Source organism: Chaetodon trifascialis, chromosome 20 (assembly GCF_039877785.1).
Source record: "Chaetodon trifascialis isolate fChaTrf1 chromosome 20, fChaTrf1.hap1, whole genome shotgun sequence".
Taxonomy (NCBI): domain Eukaryota; kingdom Metazoa; phylum Chordata; class Actinopteri; order Chaetodontiformes; family Chaetodontidae; genus Chaetodon; species Chaetodon trifascialis.
Window position 1 is genome coordinate 23,666,002 of NC_092075.1, and position 18,261 is coordinate 23,684,262.

Here is an 18,261-nt window from a genome sequence, read left to right on the forward strand (position 1 = left end):
GAATCGCGCAGATTTGCAAACCTGTATATGTGTGTGTGTGTGTGTGTGTGTGTGTGTGTGTGTGTGTGTGTGTGTGTGTGTGTGTGTGTGTCTGTGTCTGTGTGTGTGTGTGACAGAAACACAGGAAGACATAGAATGACGTGTGAAATTAATGGAAATGCGTGTGGAAAACACACCATACATGTTTCTTTTATTCTGAAGGGACCTTTATTTTGAAAGTAATGCCGGTTAAAGGAAGTGAAGTGTGGATGTGTATGTGGCTTGACTACATGAGTGACAGCGTCTTCTGTATTCAGTGTGTTGCTGTGCTTTTGGCTTATAGTTCCTGCATCGACCAGCTTGCCCACGCATTTTCTTCAGGAAATGCATTTCTAGTTATTCTTATTATTATTATTATTCTCTCAGTTTCTTGACCCCTAACTCCTCCTTCAATTCTGAACCTAAAAATTTCAAACAAAGTTTAAAAAATGAAGCCTCCTTTGATTCAGTATGCTATTAATTTGAGTTTTGATATCTGTCATAGTCTTGGAAATATTCTACAGTATGTCCTCTTTTTTCTCCATTAAAAAACATTGGACTGGAAGTTAAAAAATCAGCAATATTTCCAGATTTTTAACTCCTTCATAATTCCAGCCAGAAATTTCAGTTAAAATCTAAACTATTCATCTTACCTAGCAGAATTTTTCTACAATTCAACTTTGTGATATGTCCTGTACTCCTCCAATAATTAATTTTTTTCCACAATATTTTTAACATTGAAGTCTATGGAACACACGTTTGGAAAAGCTCAAACCCAGCCCTCTTTCAACTCTAACTACTCCTTCATACTTTCAGCTAGAAATTTCATTCAACTTTTAAACGGGTCAGAAGAAGTTGTACTTTACATGTTGTACACATCGTTTTGGTATGTGTCATAGTTTCGGCGATATCATAATTTAAGTTTACTGCTGTTTTCCGAGCCTTTCAGATTTGTCCCATTGGTGTGTATTGCGCCCAGCTAGAGCGTATCACGTGACCTACGCTCTAACGCTGTCTGGCTTGAAAAAATCTCTTTCAACCTCTTGTATTTCCTTCATTTGTCAACCCTCATGCGCAATTTCTACATAAAAACGTAGAGAAATTTGTCTTCTGTCACACTGTGTTGTTGTCATTGTGATACGAATTACGGTTTTGGAATACATCGCCTCTGTCTGCAGAGAGTGCCGACCACCAGGCCCATAGACAGCCATTCAAACTGCAGCTGCGAAACACTGCCTGAACACGGAAACGAGGGGACTTTTTAAATTGCGATATTGTCAGAACCCTACTAGATATCATAATACAGATTTCACCGGAGAACTCTGAAGTCTTTGAGACCCGAAAAATGTTTCAATCACGTTTCTACGTGGACGTATGACAGCGTAGCGTTTAGACTTTTAAAGGCTGTGATCTGGGAAGCGCGCAGATTGAGACGGCATGAAACAGACAGCGCGCCGTGGTGTCTGCGGAGCATTTCAAAACAGGACTAAGCCCAAAGAAAAGGTGAGTTTTTAACCAGAGATATAGGAAAAGTATAGTAAAACTCTGAAGTCTGTGGTTTCAATCATGTTTCTACGCGCCAGCTAACGACGTCAGGTTCTTGTTATCATGCTGTGATCTCCGCGGATAAAATACGTGATCGAGGCGGCTGGGTTTGACTTTCACTGATCTCTTAACGTGTCCACGCTCTGTCACTTTCTCTCTCTCAACCAAAATTCATGTTGGAATTATTAAGTAACGACAGTGCTGTAAAAACAAATGACACGTCCACTGTGGGACATCATCAAAAGACAGCGCGGCGTATACGGATAAAACACGTGATCGAGGCGTGACAGTTTCACTTGTCTGTGGCTTAGGGGATAAGGAGCAGCGCTATGAATCAAGTAACCCCGGTTCGAGACCGACGTGAAATACTTTGCTTTTTTCATTTTCCCCGTGTGGGTGAATTAAGCATGATGACAGTATGATGAGGAGTGATGTGTGTGTGTGTGTGTGTGTGTGTGTGTGTGTGTGTGTGTGTGTGTGTGTGTGTGTGTGTGTGTGTGTGTGCTCTCTCCTTCTCAACCAAAATTAATGCTGGAATTATTAAGTAACGACAGTGCTTCAGGAAGTTCCAATTTCCTTATGTATTAATAGAAAATTAACTTAGATCGGGTCCGCTGTGGAACGGCATCAAACAGACAGCGCGTGTCATGTGACCCGTGCTCGAGCTTCAGCTCCGCTCGTCAAACGTCTTTCAACGTCTTGTATTTCCCTCATTGTTCAACCTTCATGTACAATGTTAAAATACAAACGTAGAGAAATTTGTCTTCTGTCACACTGTGGTGCTGTTATTTTATAGCCCAGAGAAGAGGTGAGTTTTTAAATAGCTTCAATTCCAGCGTAGTTTCAGCGTAGCGTTTACACATTTAAAGGGTGTGATCTGGGAATCGCGCAGATTTGCAAACCTGTATCTGTGTGTGTGTGTGTGTGTGTGTGTGTGTGTGTGTGTGTGTGTGTGTGTGTGTGTGTGTGTGTGTGTGTGTGTGTGACAGAGAGACAGGAAGACAGAATGAAGTGTGATAAGTAATGGAAATGCGTGAGGAAAACACACGTACATGTTTCATTTATTCTGAAGGGACCTTTATTTTGAAAGTAATGCCGGGTAAAGGAAGTGAAGTGTGGATGTGTATGTGGCTTGACTACGTGACTGACAGCGTCTTCTGTATTCAGTGTGTTGCTGAGCTTTTGGCTTATATTTCCTGCATCTACCAGCTTGCCCACGCATTTTCTTCAGGAAATGCATTTCTAGTTCTTATTATTATTATTCTCTCAGTTTCTTGACCCCTAACTCCTCCTTCAATTCTGAACCTAAAAATTTCAAACAAAGTTTAAAAAATGAAGCCTCCTTTGATTCAGTATGCTATTAATTTGAGTCTTGATATCTGTCATAGTCTTGGAAATATTCTACAGTATGTCCTCTTTTCTCTCCATTAAAAAACATTGGACTGGAAGTTAAAAAATCAGCAATATTTCCAGATTTTTAACTCCTTCATAATTCCAGCCAGAAATTTCAGTTAAAATCTAAACTATTCATCTTACCTAGCAGAATTTTTCTACAATTCAACTTTGTGATATGTCCTGTACTCCTCCAATTATTAATTTTTTTCCACAATATTTTTAACATTGAAGTCTATGGAACACACGTTTGGAAAAGCTCAAACCCAGCCCTCTTTCAACTCTAACTACTCCTTCATACTTTCAGCTAGAAATTTCATTCAACTTTTAAACGGGTCAGAAGAAGTTGTACTTTACATGTTGTACACATCGTTTTGGTATGTGTCATAGTTTCGGCGATATCATAATTTAAGTTTACTGCTGTTTTCCGAGCCTTTCAGATCTGTCCCATTGGTGTGTATTGCGCCCAGCTAGAGCGTATCACGTGACCTACGCTCTAACGCTGTCAGGCTTGAAAAAATCTCTTTCAACCTCTTGTATTTCCCTCATTTGTCAATCCTCATGCGCAATTTCTACATAAAAACGTAGAGAAATTTGTCTTCTGTCACACAGTGTTGTTGTCATTGTGATACGAATTACGGTTTTGGAATACATCGCCTCTGTCTGCAGAGAGTGCCGACCACCAGGCCCATAGACAGCCATTCAAACTGCAGCTGCGAAACACTGCCTGAACACGGAAATGAGGGGACTTTTTAAATTGCGATATTGTCAGAACCCTACTAGATATCATAATACAGATTTCACCGAAGAACTCTGAAGTCTTTGAGACCCGAAAAATGTTTCAATCACGTTTCTACGTGGACGTATGACAGCGTAGCGTTTAGACTTTTAAGGGCTGTGATCTGGGAAGCGCGCAGATTGAGATGGCATGAAACAGACAGCGCGCCGTGGTGTCTGCGGAGCATTTCAAAACAGGACTAAGCCCAAAGAAGAGGTGAGTTTTTAACCAGAGATATAGGAAAAGTATAGTAAAACTCTGAAGTCTGTGGTTTCAATCATGTTTCTACGCGCCAGCTAACGACGTCAGGTTCTTGTTATCATGCTGTGATCTCCGCGGATAAAATACGTGATCGAGGCGGCTGGGTTTGACTTTCACTGATCTCTTAACGTGTCCACGCTCTGTCACTTTCTCTCTCTCAACCAAAATTCATGTTGGAATTATTAAGTAACGCCAGTGCTGTAAAAACAAATGACACGTCCACTGTGGGACATCGTCAAAAGACAGCGCGGCGTATATGGATAAAAGACGTGATCGAGGCGTGAGAGTTTCACTTGTCTGTGGCTTAGGGGATAAGGAGCAGCGCTATAAATCAAGTAACTCCGGTTCGAGACCGACGTGAAATACTTTACTTTTTTCATTTTCCCCGTGTAGGTGAATTAAGCATGATGACAGTATGATGAGGAGTGATGTGTGTGTGTGTGTGTGTGTGTGTGTGTGTGTGTGTGTGTGTGTGTGTGTGTGTGTGTGTGTGTGTGTGCTCTCTCCTTCTCAACCAAAATTAATGCTGGAATTATTAAGTAACGACAGTGCTTCAGGAAGTTCCAATTTCCTTATGTATTAAAGAAAACCACCTTAGATCGCGTCCGCTGTGGGACGGCATCAAACAGACAGCGCGTGTCATGTGACCCGTGCTCGAGCTTCAGCTCCGCTCGTCAAACGTCTTTCAACGTCTTGTATTTCCCTCATTGTTCAACCTTCATGTACAATGGTAAAATACAAACGTAGAGAAATCTGTCTTCTGTCACACTGTGGTGCTGTTATTTTATAGCCCAGAGAAGAGGTGCGTTTTTAAATAGATTCAGTTCCAGCGTAGTTTCAGCGTAGCGTTTATACTTTTAAAGGGTGTGATCTGGGAATCGCGCAGATTTGCAAACCTGTGTGTGTGTGTGTGTGTGTGTGTGTGTGTGTGTGTGTGTGTGTGTGTGTGTGTGTGTGTGTGTGTGACAGAAACACAGGAAGACATAGAATGACGTGTGAAATTAATGGAAATGCGTGTGGAAAACACACCATACATGTTTCTTTTATTCTGAAGGGACCTTTATTTTGAAAGTAATGCCGGGTAAAGGAAGTGAAGTGTGGATGTGTATGTGGCTTGACTACATGAGTGACAGCGTCTTCTGTATTCGGTGAGTTGCTGTGCTTTTGGCTTATAGTTCCTGCATCTACCAGCTTGCCCACGCATTTTCTTCAGGAAATGCATTTCTAGTTATTATTATTATTCTCTCAGTTTCTTGACCCCTAACTCCTCCTTCAATTCTGAACCTAAAAATTTCAAACAAAGTTTAAAAAATGAAGCCTCCTTTGATTCAGTATGCTATTAATTTGAGTTTTGATATCTGTCATAGTCTTGGAAATATTCTACAGTATGTCCTCTTTTTTCTCCATTAAAAAACATTGGACTGGAAGTTAAAAAATCAGCAATATTTCCAGATTTTTAACTCCTTCATAATTCCAGCCAGAAATTTCAGTTAAAATCTAAACTATTCATCTTACCTAGCAGAATTTTTCTACAATTCAACTTTGTGATATGTCCTGTACTCTTCCAATAATTAATTTTTTTCCACAATATTTTTAACATTGAAGTCTATGGAACACACGTTTGGAAAAGCTCAAACCCAGCCCTCTTTCAACTCTAACTACTCCTTCATACTTTCAGCTAGAAATTTCATTCAACTTTTAAACGGGTCAGAAGAAGTTCTACTTTACATGTTGTACACATCGTTTTGGTATGTGTCATAGTTTCGGCGATATCATAATTTAAGTTTACTGCTGTTTTCCGAGCCTTTCAGATCTGTCCCATTGGTGTGTATTGCGCCCAGCTAGAGCGTATCACGTGACCTACGCTCTAACGCTGTCTGGCTTGAAAAAATCTCTTTCAACCTCTTGTATTTCCCTCATTTGTCAACCCTCATGCGCAATTTCTACATAAAAACGTAGAGAAATTTGTCTTCTGTCACACTGTGTTGTTGTCATTGTGATACGAATTACGGTTTTGGAATACATCGCCTCTGTCTGCAGAGAGTGCCGATCACCAGGCCCATAGACAGCCATTCAAACTGCAGCTGCGAAACACTGCCTGAACACGGAAATGAGGGGACTTTTTAAATTGCGATATTGTCAGAACCCTACTAGATATCATAATACAGATTTCACCGGAGAACTCTGAAGTCTTTGAGACCCGAAAAATGCTTCAATCATGTTTCTACGTGGACGTATGACAGCGTAGCGTTTAGATTTGTAAAGGCTGTGATCTGGGAAGCGCGCACATGGAGACGGCATGAAACAGACAGCGCGCCGTGGTGTCTGCGGACCATTTCAAAACAGGACTAAGCCCAAAGAAAAGGTGAGTTTTTAAATAGAGATATAGGAAAAGTATAGTAAAACTCTGAAGTCTGTGGTTTCAATCATGTCTCTACGCGCCAGCTAACGACGTCAGGTTCTTGTTATCATGCTGTGTTCTCCGCGGATAAAATACGTGATCGAGGCGGCTGGGTTTGACTTTCACTGATCTCTTAACGTGTCCACGCTCTGTCACTTTCTCTCTCTCAACCAAAATTCATGTTGGAATTATTAAGTAACGCCAGTGCTGTAAAAACAAATGCCACGTCCGCTGTGGGACATCATCAAAAAGACAGCGTGGCGTATATGGATAAAAGGCGTGATCGATGTGGCGACGTTTCACTTGTCCGTGGCCGAGGGGATAAGGAGCAGCGCTATGAATCAAATAACCCTGGTTCGAGACCGACATGAAATACTTTGCTTTTTTCATTTTCCCCGTGTGGGTGAATTAAGCATGATGACAGTATGATGTGTGTGTGTGTGTGTGTGTGTGTGTGTGTGTGTGTGTGTGTGTGTGTGCTCTCTCCTTCTCAACCACACTTAATGCTGGAGTTATTAAGTAACGACAGTGCTTCAGGAAGTTCCAATTTCCTTATGTATTAATAGAAAACCACCTTAGATCGCGTCCGCTGTGGGACGGCATCAAACAGACAGCGCGTGTCATGTGACCCGTGCTCGAGCTTCAGCTCCGCTCGTCAAACGTCTTTCAACGTCTTGTATTTCCCTCATTGTTCAACCTTCATGTACAATGTTAAAATACAAACGTAGAGAAATTTGTCTTCTGTCACACTGTGGTGCTGTTATTTTATAGCGCAGAGAAGAGGTGCGTTTTTAAATAGCTTCAGTTCCAGCGTAGTTTCAGCGTAGCGTTTACACTTTTAAAGGGTGTGATCTGAGAATCCCGCAGATTTGCAAACCTGTATATGTGTGTGTGTGTGTGTGTGTGTGTGTGTATGTGTGTGTGTGTGTGTGTGTGTGTGTGTGTGTGTGTGTGTGTGTGTGTGTGTGTGTGTGTGTGTGTGACAGAAACAAAGGGAGGCATAGAATGCCGTGTGAAATTAATGGAAATGCGTGCGGAAAACACACCATACATGTGTCTTTTATTCTGAAGGAACTTTTATTTTGAAATTGATGCCGGGTAAAGGAGGTGAGGTGTGGATGTGTATGTCGCTTGACTACGTGACTGACGGCGTCTTCTGTATTCGGTGTGTTGGTGTGCTTTTGGCTTATAGTTCCTGCATCTACCAGCTTGCCCACGCATTTTCTTCAGGAAATGCATTTCTAGTTCTTATTATTATTATTATTATTATTATTCTCTCAGTTTCTTGACCCCTAACTCCTCCTTCAATTCTGAACCTAAAAATTTCAAACAAAGTTTAAAAAATGAAGCCTCCTTTGATTCAGTATGCTATCAATTTGAGTCTTGATATCTGTCATAGTCTTGGAAATATTCTACAGTATGTCCTCTTTTTTCTCCATTAAAAAACATTGGACTGGAAGTTAAAAAATCAGCAATATTTCCAGATTTTTAACTCCTTCATAATTCCAGCCAGAAATTTCAGTTAAAATCTAAACTATTCATCTTACCTAGCAGAATTTTTCGACAATTCAACTTTGTGATATGTCCTGTACTTCTCCAATTATTAATTTTTTTCCACAATATTTTTAACATTGAAGTCTATGGAACACACGTTTGGAAAAGCTCAAACCCAGCCCTCTTTCAACTCTAACTACTCCTTCATACTTTCAGCTAGAAATTTCATTCAACTTTTAAACGGGTCAGAAGAAGTTCTACTTTACATGTTGTACACATCGTTTTGGTATGTGTCATAGTTTCGGCGATATCATAATTTAAGTTTACTGCTGTTTTCCGAGCCTTTCAGATCTGTCCCATTGGTGTGTATTGCGCCCAGCTAGAGCGTATCACGTGACCTACGCTCTAACGCTGTCAGGCTTGAAAAAATCTCTTTCAACCTCTTGTATTTCCCTCATTTGTCAATCCTCATGCGCAATTTCTACATAAAAACGTAGAGAAATTTGTCTTCTGTCACACAGTGTTGTTGTCATTGTGATACGAATTACGGTTTTGGAATACATCGCCTCTGTCTGCAGAGAGTGCCGACCACCAGGCCCATAGACAGCCATTCAAACTGCAGCTGCGAAACACTGCCTGAACACGGAAATGAGGGGACTTTTTAAATTGCGATATTGTCAGAACCCTACTAGATATCATAATACAGATTTCACCGGAGAACTCTGAAGTCTTTGAGACCCGAAAAATGTTTCAATCATGTTTCTACGTGGACGTATGACAGCGTAGCGTCTAGACTTTTAAAGGCTGTGATCTGGGAAGCGCGCAGATTGAGACGGCATGAAACAGACAGCGCGCCGTGGTGTCTGCGGAGCATTTCAAAACAGGACTAAGCCCAAAAAAGAGGTGAGTTTTTAACCAGAGATATAGGAAAAGTATAGTAAAACTCTGAAGTCTGTGGTTTCAATCATGTTTCTACGCGCCAGCTAACGACGTCAGGTTCTTGTTATCATGCTGTGTTCTCCGCGGATAAAATACGTGATCGAGGCGGCTGGGTTTGACTTTCACTGATCTCTTAACGTGTCCACGCTCTGTCACTTTCTCTCTCTCAACCAAAATTCATGTTGGAATTATTAAGTAACGACAGTGCTGTAAAAACAAATGACACGTCCGCTGTAGGACATCATCAAAAGACAGCGCGGCGTATATGGATAAAAGACGTGATCGAGACGTGACAGTTTCACTTGTCTGTGGCTTAGGGGATAAGGAGCAGCGCTATGAATCAAGGAACCCCGGTTCGAGACCGACGTGAATTACTTTGCTTTTTTCATTTTCCCCGTGTGGGTGAATTAAGCATGATGACAGTATGATGAGGAGTGATGTGTGTGTGTGTGTGTGTGTGTGTGTGTGTGTGTGTGTGTGTGTGTGTGTGTGTGTGTGTGTGTGTGTGTGTGTGTGTGTGCTCTCTCCTTCTCAACCAAAATTAATGCTGGAATTATTAAATAACGACAGTGCTTCAGGAAGTTCCAATTTCCTTATGTATTAATAGAAAACCAACTTAGATCGCGTCCGCTGTGGGACGGCATCAAACAGACAGCGCGCGTCATGTGACCCGTGCTGGAGCTTCAGCTCCGCTCGTCAAACGTCTTTCAACGTCTTGTATTTCCCTCATTGTTCAACCTTCATGTACAATGTTAAAATACAAACGTAGAGAAATCTGTCTTCTGTCACACTGTGGTACTGTTATTTTATAGCCCAGAGAAGAGGTGAGTTTTTAAATAGATTCAGTTCCAGCGTAGTTTCAGCGTAGCGTTTATACTTTTAAAGGGTGTGATCTGGGAATCGCGCAGATTTGCAAACCTGTATATGTATGTGTGTGTGTGTGTGTGTGTGTGTGTGTGCGCTCTCTCCTTCTCAACCACAATTAATGCTGGAGTTATTAAGTAACGACAGTGCTTCAGGAAGTTCCAATTTCCTTATTTATTAATAGAAAATTAACTTAGATCGGGTCCGCTGTGGAACGGCATCAAACAGACAGCGCGTGTCATGTGACCCGTGCTCGAGCTTCAGCTCCGCTCGTCAAACGTCTTTCAACGTCTTGTATTTCCCTCATTGTTCAACCTTCATGTACAATGTTAAAATACAAACGTAGAGAAATCTGTCTTCTGTCACACTGTGGTGCTGTTATTTTATAGCCCAGAGAAGAGGTGAGTTTTTAAATAGCTTCAGTTCCAGCGTAGTTTCAGCGTAGCGTTTACACATTTAAAGGGTGTGATCTGGGAATCGCGCAGATTTGCAAACCTGTGTGTGTGTGTGTGTGTGTGTGTGTGTGTGTGTGTGTGTGTGTGTGTGTGTGTGTGTGTGACAGAAACAAAGGGAGGCATAGAATGCCGTTTGAAATTAATGGAAATGCGTGCGAAAAACACACCATACATGTGTCTTTTATTCTGAGGGAACTTTTATTTTGAAAGTAATGCCGGGTAAAGGAGGTGAGGTGTGGATGTGTATGTCGCTTGACTACGTGACTGACGGCGTCTTCTGTATTCAGTGTGTTGCTGTGCTTTTGGCTTATAGTTCCTGCATCTACCAGCTTGCCCACGCATTTTCTTCAGGAAATGCATTTCTAGTTATTATTATTATTATTATTCTCTCAGTTTCTTGACCCCTAACTCCTCCTTCAATTCTGAACCTAAAAATTTCAAACAAAGTTTAAAAAATGAAGCCTCCTTTGATTCAGTATGGTATTAATTTGAGTCTTGATATCTGTCATAGTCTTGGAAATATTCTACAGTATGTCCTCTTTTTTCTCCATTAAAAAACATTGGACTGGAAGTTAAAAAATCAGCAATATTTCCAGATTTTTAACTCCTTCATAATTCCAGCCAGAAATTTCAGTTAAAATCTAAACTATTCATCTTACCTAGCAGAATTTTTCGACAATTCAACTTTGTGATATGTCCTGTACTCCTCCAATTATTAATTTTTTTCCACAATATTTTTAACATTGAAGTCTATGGAACACACGTTTGGAAAAGCTCAAACCCAGCCCTCTTTGAACTCTAACTACTCCTTCATACTTTCAGCTAGAAATTTCATTCAACTTTTAAACGGGTCAGAAGAAGTTGTACTTTACATGTTGTACACATCGTTTTGGTATGTGTCATAGTTTCGGCGATATCATAATTTAAGTTTACTGCTGTTTTCCGAGCCTTTCAGATCTGTCCCATTGGTGTGTATTGCGCCCAGCTAGAGCGTATCACGTGACCTACGCTCTAACGCTGTCAGGCTTGAAAAAATCTCTTTCAACCTCTTGTATTTCCCTCATTTGTCAACCCTCATGCGCAATTTCTACATAAAAACGTAGAGAAATTTGTCTTCTGTCACACAGTGTTGTTGTCATTGTGATACGAATTACGGTTTTGGAATACATCGCCTCTGTCTGCAGAGAGTGCCGACCACCAGGCCCATAGACAGCCATTCAAACTGCAGCTGCGAAACACTGCCTGAACACGGAAATGAGGGGACTTTTTAAATTGCGATATTGTCAGAACCCTACTAGATATCATAATACAGATTTCACCGGAGAACTCTGAAGTCTTTGAGACCCGAAAAATGTTTCAATCATGTTTCTACGTGGACGTATGACAGCGTAGCGTTTAGATTTGTAAAGGCTGTGATCTGGGAAGCGCGCAGATTGAGACGGCATGAAACAGACAGCGCGCCGTGGTGTCTGCGGAGCATTTCAAAACAGGACTAAGCCCAAAGAAGAGGTGAGTTTTTAACCAGAGATATAGGAAAAGTATAGTAAAACTCTGAAGTCTGTGGTTTCAATCATGTTTCTACGCGCCAGCTAACGACGTCAGGTTCTTGTTATGATGCTGTGATCTCGGTGGCAGCGTGTTGCTTTTCCATGGCGTAACGGATAAGAATTAGCGCTAAGAAACGAAAAACACGGGTTCGATACCAGCGCGCCATACATCATTTTCCCCCGTGGAAATGAAGACAGTATGATGAGGAGTGATGTGTGTGTGTGTGTGTGTGTGTGCTCTCTCGTTCTCAACCACACTTAATGCTGGAATTATTAAGTAACGACAGTGCTTCAGGAAGTTCCAATTTCCTTATGTATTAATAGAAAACCAACTTATATCGCGTCCGCTGTGGGACGGCATCAAACAGACAGCGCGCGTCATGTGACCTGCGCTGTAGCTTCAGCTCTGCTCGTCAAACGTCGTTCAACGTCTTGTATTTCCCTCATTGTTCAACCTTCATGTACAATGTTAAAATACAAACGTAGAGAAATTTGTCTTCTGTCACACTGTGGTGCTGTTATTTTATAGCCCAGAGAAGAGGTGCGTTTTTAAATAGATTCAGTTCCAGCGTAGTTTCAGCGCAGCGTTTATACTTTTAAAGGGTGTGATCTGGGAATCGCGCAGATTTGCAAACCTGTGTGTGTGTGTGTGTGTGTGTGTGTGTGTGTGTGTGTGTGTGTGTGTGTGTGTGTGTGTGTGTGTGTGTGTCTGTGTCTCTGTGTGTGTGTGTGTGTGTGTGTGTGTGTGTGTGTGTGTGTGTGTGTGTGTGTGTGTGTGCGCTCTCTCCTTCTCAACCACAATTAATGCTGGAGTTATTAAGTAACGACAGTGCTTCAGGAAGTTCCAATTTCCTTATGTATTAATAGAAAACCAACTTAGATCGCGTCCGCTGTGGGACGGCATCAAACAGACAGCGCGTGTCATGTGACCCGTGCTCGAGCTTCAGCTCCGCTCGTCAAACGTCTTTCAACGTCTTGTATTTCCCTCATTGTTCAACCTTCATGTACAATGTTAAAATACAAACGTAGAGAAATTTGTCTTCTGTCACACTGTGGTGCTGTTATTTTATAGCCCAGAGAAGAGGTGAGTTTTTAAATAGCTTCAGTTCCAGCGTAGTTTCAGCGTAGCGTTTACACATTTAAAGGGTGTGATCTGGGAATCGCGCAGATTTGCAAACCTGTGTGTGTGTGTGTGTGTGTGTGTGTGTGTGTGTGTGTGTGTGTGTGTGTGTGTGTGTGTGTGTGTGTGTGTGTGACAGAAACACAGGAAGACATAGAATGACGTGTGAAATTAATGGAAATGCGTGCGGAAAACACACCATACATGTGTCTTTTATTCTGGAGGGACTTTTATTGTGAAAATGATGCCGGGTAAAGGAGGTGAGGTGTGGATGTGTATGTGGCTTGACTACGTGACTGACGGCGTCTTCTGTATTCGGTGTGTTGCTGTGCTTTTGGCTTATATTTCCTGCATCTACCAGCTTGCCCACGCATTTTCTTCAGGAAATGCATTTCTAGTTAGTGGGCAAGCTGGCAAAGCCGCTTGCTCACTTATGTTCTTCCCACTATTTATTATTCTTATTAGTGGGCAAGCTGGCAAGGCCGCTTGCACACTTATGTTCTTCCCACTATTTATTATTCTTATTATTATTATTCTCTCAGTTTCTTGACCCCTAACTCCTCCTTCAATTCTGAACCTAAAAATTTCAAACAAAGTTTAAAAAATGAAGCCTCCTTTGATTCAGTATGCTATTAATTTGAGTCTTGATATCTGTCATAGTCTTGGAAATATTCTACAGTATGTCCTCTTTTTTCTCCATTAAAAAACATTGGACTGGAAGTTAAAAAATCAGCAATATTTCCAGATTTTTAACTCCTTCATAATTCCAGACAGAAATTTCATTTAAAATCTAAACTATTCATCTTACCTAGCAGAATTTTTCTACAATTCAACTTTGTGATATGTCCTGTACTCTTCCAATAATTAATTTTTTTCCACAATATCTTTAACATTGAAGTCTATGGAACACACGTTTGGAAAAGCTCAAACCCAGCCCTCTTTCAACTCTAACTACTCCTTCATACTTTCAGCTAGAAATTTCATTCAACTTTTAAACGGGTCAGAAGAAGTTGTACTTTACATGTTGTACACATCGTTTTGGTATGTGTCATAGTTTCGGCGATATCATAATTTAAGTTTACTGCTGTTTTCCGAGCCTTTCAGATCTGTCCCATTGGTGTGTATTGCGCCCAGCTAGAGCGTATCACGTGACCTACGCTCTAACGCTGTCAGGCTTGAAAAAATCTCTTTCAACCTCTTGTATTTCCCTCATTTGTCAACCCTCATGCGCAATTTCTACATAAAAACGTAGAGAAATTTGTCTTCTGTCACACAGTGTTGTTGTCATTGTGATACGAATTACGGTTTTGGAATACATCGCCTCTGTCTGCAGAGAGTGCCGACCACCAGGCCCATAGACAGCCATTCAAACTGCAGCTGCGAAACACTGCCTGAACACGGAAATGAGGGGACTTTTTAAATTGCGATATTGTCAGAACCCTACTAGATATCAAAATACAGATTTCACCGGAGAACTCTGAAGTCTTTGAGACCCGAAAAATGTTTCAATCACGTTTCTACGTGGACGTATGACAGCGTAGCGTTTAGACTTTTAAAGGCTGTGATCTGGGAAGCGCGCAGATTGAGACGGCATGAAACAGACAGCGCGCCGTGGTGTCTGCGGAGCATTTCAAAACAGGACTAAGCCCAAAGAAAAGGTGAGTTTTTAACCAGAGATATAGGAAAAGTATAGTAAAACTCTGAAGTCTGTGGTTTCAATCATGTTTCTACGCGCCAGCTAACGACGTCAGGTTCTTGTTATCATGCTGTGATCTCCGCGGATAAAATACGTGATCGAGGCGGCTGGGTTTGACTTTCACTGATCTCTTAACGTGTCCACGCTCTGTCACTTTCTCTCTCTCAACCAAAATTCATGTTGGAATTATTAAGTAACGACAGTGCTGTAAAAACAAATGACACGTCCGCTGTGGGACATCATCAAAAGACAGCGCGGCGTATACGGATAAAAGACGTGATCGAGGCGTGACAGTTTCACTTGTCTGTGGCTTAGGGGATAAGGAGCAGCGCTATGAATCAAGTAACCCCGTTTCGAGACCGACGTAAAATACTTTGCTTTTTTCATTTTCCCCGTGTGGGTGAATTAAGCATGATGACAGTATGATGAGGAGTGGTGTGTGTGTGTGTGTGTGTGTGTGTGTGTGTGTGTGTGCGCGCTCTCTCCTTCTCAACCACAATTAATGCTGGAATTATTAAGTAACGACAGTGCTTCAGGAAGTTCCAATTTCCTTATGTATTAATAGAAAATTAACTTAGATCGGGTCCGCTGTGGGACGGCATCAAACAGACAGCGCGTGTCATGTGACCCGTGCTCGAGCTTCAGCTCCGCTCGTCAAACGTCTTTCAACGTCTTGTATTTCCCTCATTGTTCAACCTTCATGTACAATGTTAAAATACAAACGTAGAGAAATCTGTCTTCTGTCACACTGTGGTGCTGTTATTTTATAGCCCAGAGAAGAGGTGAGTTTTTAAATAGCTTCAGTTCCAGCGTAGTTTCAGCGTAGCGTTTATACTTTTAAAGGGTGTGATCTGGGAATCGCGCAGATTTGCAAACCTGTGTGTGTGTGTGTGTGTGTGTGTGTGTGTGTGTGTGTGTGTGTGTGTGTGTGTGTGTGTGTGACAGAAACAAAGGGAGGCATAGAATGCCGTGTGAAATTAATGGAAATGCGTGCGGAAAACACACCATACATGTGTCTTTTATTCTGAAGGGACTTTTATTGTGAAAATGATGCCGGGTAAAGGAGGTGAGGTGTGGATGTGTATGTGGCTTGACTGCGTGACTGACGGCGTCTTCTGTATTCAGTGTGTTGCTGTGCTTTTGGCTTATAGTTCCTGCATCTACCAGCTTGCCCACGCATTTTCTTCAGGAAATGCATTTCTAGTTATTATTATTATTCTCTCAGTTTCTTGACCCCTAACTCCTCCTTCAATTCTGAACCTAAAAATTTCAAACAAAGTTTAAAAAATGAAGCCTCCTTTGATTCAGTATGCTATTAATTTGAGTCTTGATATCTGTCATAGTCTTGGAAATATTCTACAGTATGTCCTCTTTTTTCTCCATTAAAAAACATTGGACTGGAAGTTAAAAAATCAGCAATATTTCCAGATTTTTAACTCCTTCATAATTCCAGCCAGAAATTTCAGTTAAAATCTAAACTATTCATCTTACCTAGCAGAATTTTTCGACAATTCAACTTTGTGATATGTCCTGTACTCCTCCAATTATTAATTTTTTTCCACAATATTTTTAACATTGAAGTCTATGGAACACACGTTTGGAAAAGCTCAAACCCAGCCCTCTTTGAACTCTAACTACTCCTTCATACTTTCAGCTAGAAATTTCATTCAACTTTTAAACGGGTCAGAAGAAGTTGTACTTTACATGTTGTACACATCGTTTTGGTATGTGTCATAGTTTCGGCGATATCATAATTTAAGTTTACTGCTGTTTTCCGAGCCTTTCAGATCTGTCCCATTGGTGTGTATTGCGCCCAGCTAGAGCGTATCACGTGACCTACGCTCTAACGCTGTCAGGCTTGAAAAAATCTCTTTCAACCTCTTGTATTTCCCTCATTTGTCAACCCTCATGCGCAATTTCTACATAAAAACGTAGAGAAATTTGTCTTCTGTCACACAGTGTTGTTGTCATTGTGATACGAATTACGGTTTTGGAATACATCGCCTCTGTCTGCAGAGAGTGCCGACCACCAGGCCCATAGACAGCCATTCAAACTGCAGCTGCGAAACACTGCCTGAACACGGAAATGAGGGGACTTTTTAAATTGCGATATTGTCAGAACCCTACTAGATATCATAATACAGATTTCACCGGAGAACTCTGAAGTCTTTGAGACCCGAAAAATGTTTCAATCACGTTTCTACGTGGACGTATGACAGCGTAGCGTTTAGACTTTTAAAGGCTGTGATCTGGGAAGCGCGCAGATTGAGACGGCATGAAACAGACAGCGCGCCGTGGTGTCTGCGGAGCATTTCAAAACAGGACTAAGCCCAAAGAAGAGGTGAGTTTTTAACCAGAGATATAGGAAAAGTATAGTAAAACTCTGAAGTCTGTGGTTTCAATCATGTTTCTACGCGCCAGCTAACGACGTCAGGTTCTTGTTATCATGCTGTGATCTCCGCGGATAAAATACGTGATCGAGGCGGCTGGGTTTGACTTTCACTGATCTCTTAACGTGTCCACGCTCTGTCACTTTCTCTCTCTCAACCAAAATTCATGTTGGAATTATTAAGTAACGCCAGTGCTGTAAAAACAAATGCCACGTCCGCTGTGGGACATCATCAAAAGACAGCGCGGCGTCTACGGATAAAAGACGTGATCGAGGCGTGAGAGTTTCACTTGTCTGTGGCTTAGGGGATAAGGAGCAGCGCTATGAATCAAGTAACCCCGGTTCGAGACCGACGTGAAATACTTTGCTTTTTTCATTTTCCCCGTGTGGGTGAATTAAGCATGATGACAGTATGATGAGGAGTGGTGTGTGTGTGTGTGTGTGTGTGTGTGTGTGTGTGTGTGTGTGTGTGTGTGTGTGTGTGTGCTCCCTCGTTCTCAACCACACTTAATGCTGGAATTATTAAGTAACGACAGTGCTTCAGGAAGTTCCAAATTTCTTATGTATTAATAGAAAACCAACTTAGATCGCGTCCGCTGTGGGACGGCATCAGACAGCGCGCGTCATGTGACCTGCGCTGTAGCTTCAGCTCTGCTCGTCAAACGTCGTTCAACGTCTTGTATTTCCCTCATTGTTCAACCTTCATGTACAATGTTAAAATACAAACGTAGAGAAATCTGTCTTCTGTCACACTGTGGTGCTGTTATTTTATAGCCCAGAGAAGAGGTGCGTTTTTAAATAGATTCAGTTCCAGCGTAGTTTCAGCGTAGCGTTTACACATTTAAGGGGTGTGATCTGGGAAGCGCGCAGATTTGCAAACCTGTGTGTGTGTGTGTGTGTGTGTGTGTGTGTGTGTGTGTGTGTGTGTGTGTGTGTGTGTGCGCTCTCTCCTTCTCAACCACAATTAATGCTGGAGTTATTAAGTAACGACAGTGCTTCAGGAAGTTCCAATTTCCTTATGTATTAATAGAAAACCAACTTAGATCGGGTCCGCTGTGGGACGGCATCAAACAGACAGCGCGTGTCATGTGACCCGTGCTCGAGCTTCAGCTCTGCTCGTCAAACGTCTTTCAACGTCTTGTATTTCCCTCATTGTTCAACCTTCATGTACAATGGTAAAATACAAACGTAGAGAAATTTGTCTTCTGTCACACTGTGGTGCTATTATTTTATAGCCCAGAGAAGAGGTGAGTTTTTAAATAGATTCAGTTCCAGCGTAGTTTCAGCGTAGCGTTTACACATTTAAAGGGTGTGATCTGGGAATCGCGCAGATTTGCAAACCTGTATATGTGTGTATGTGTG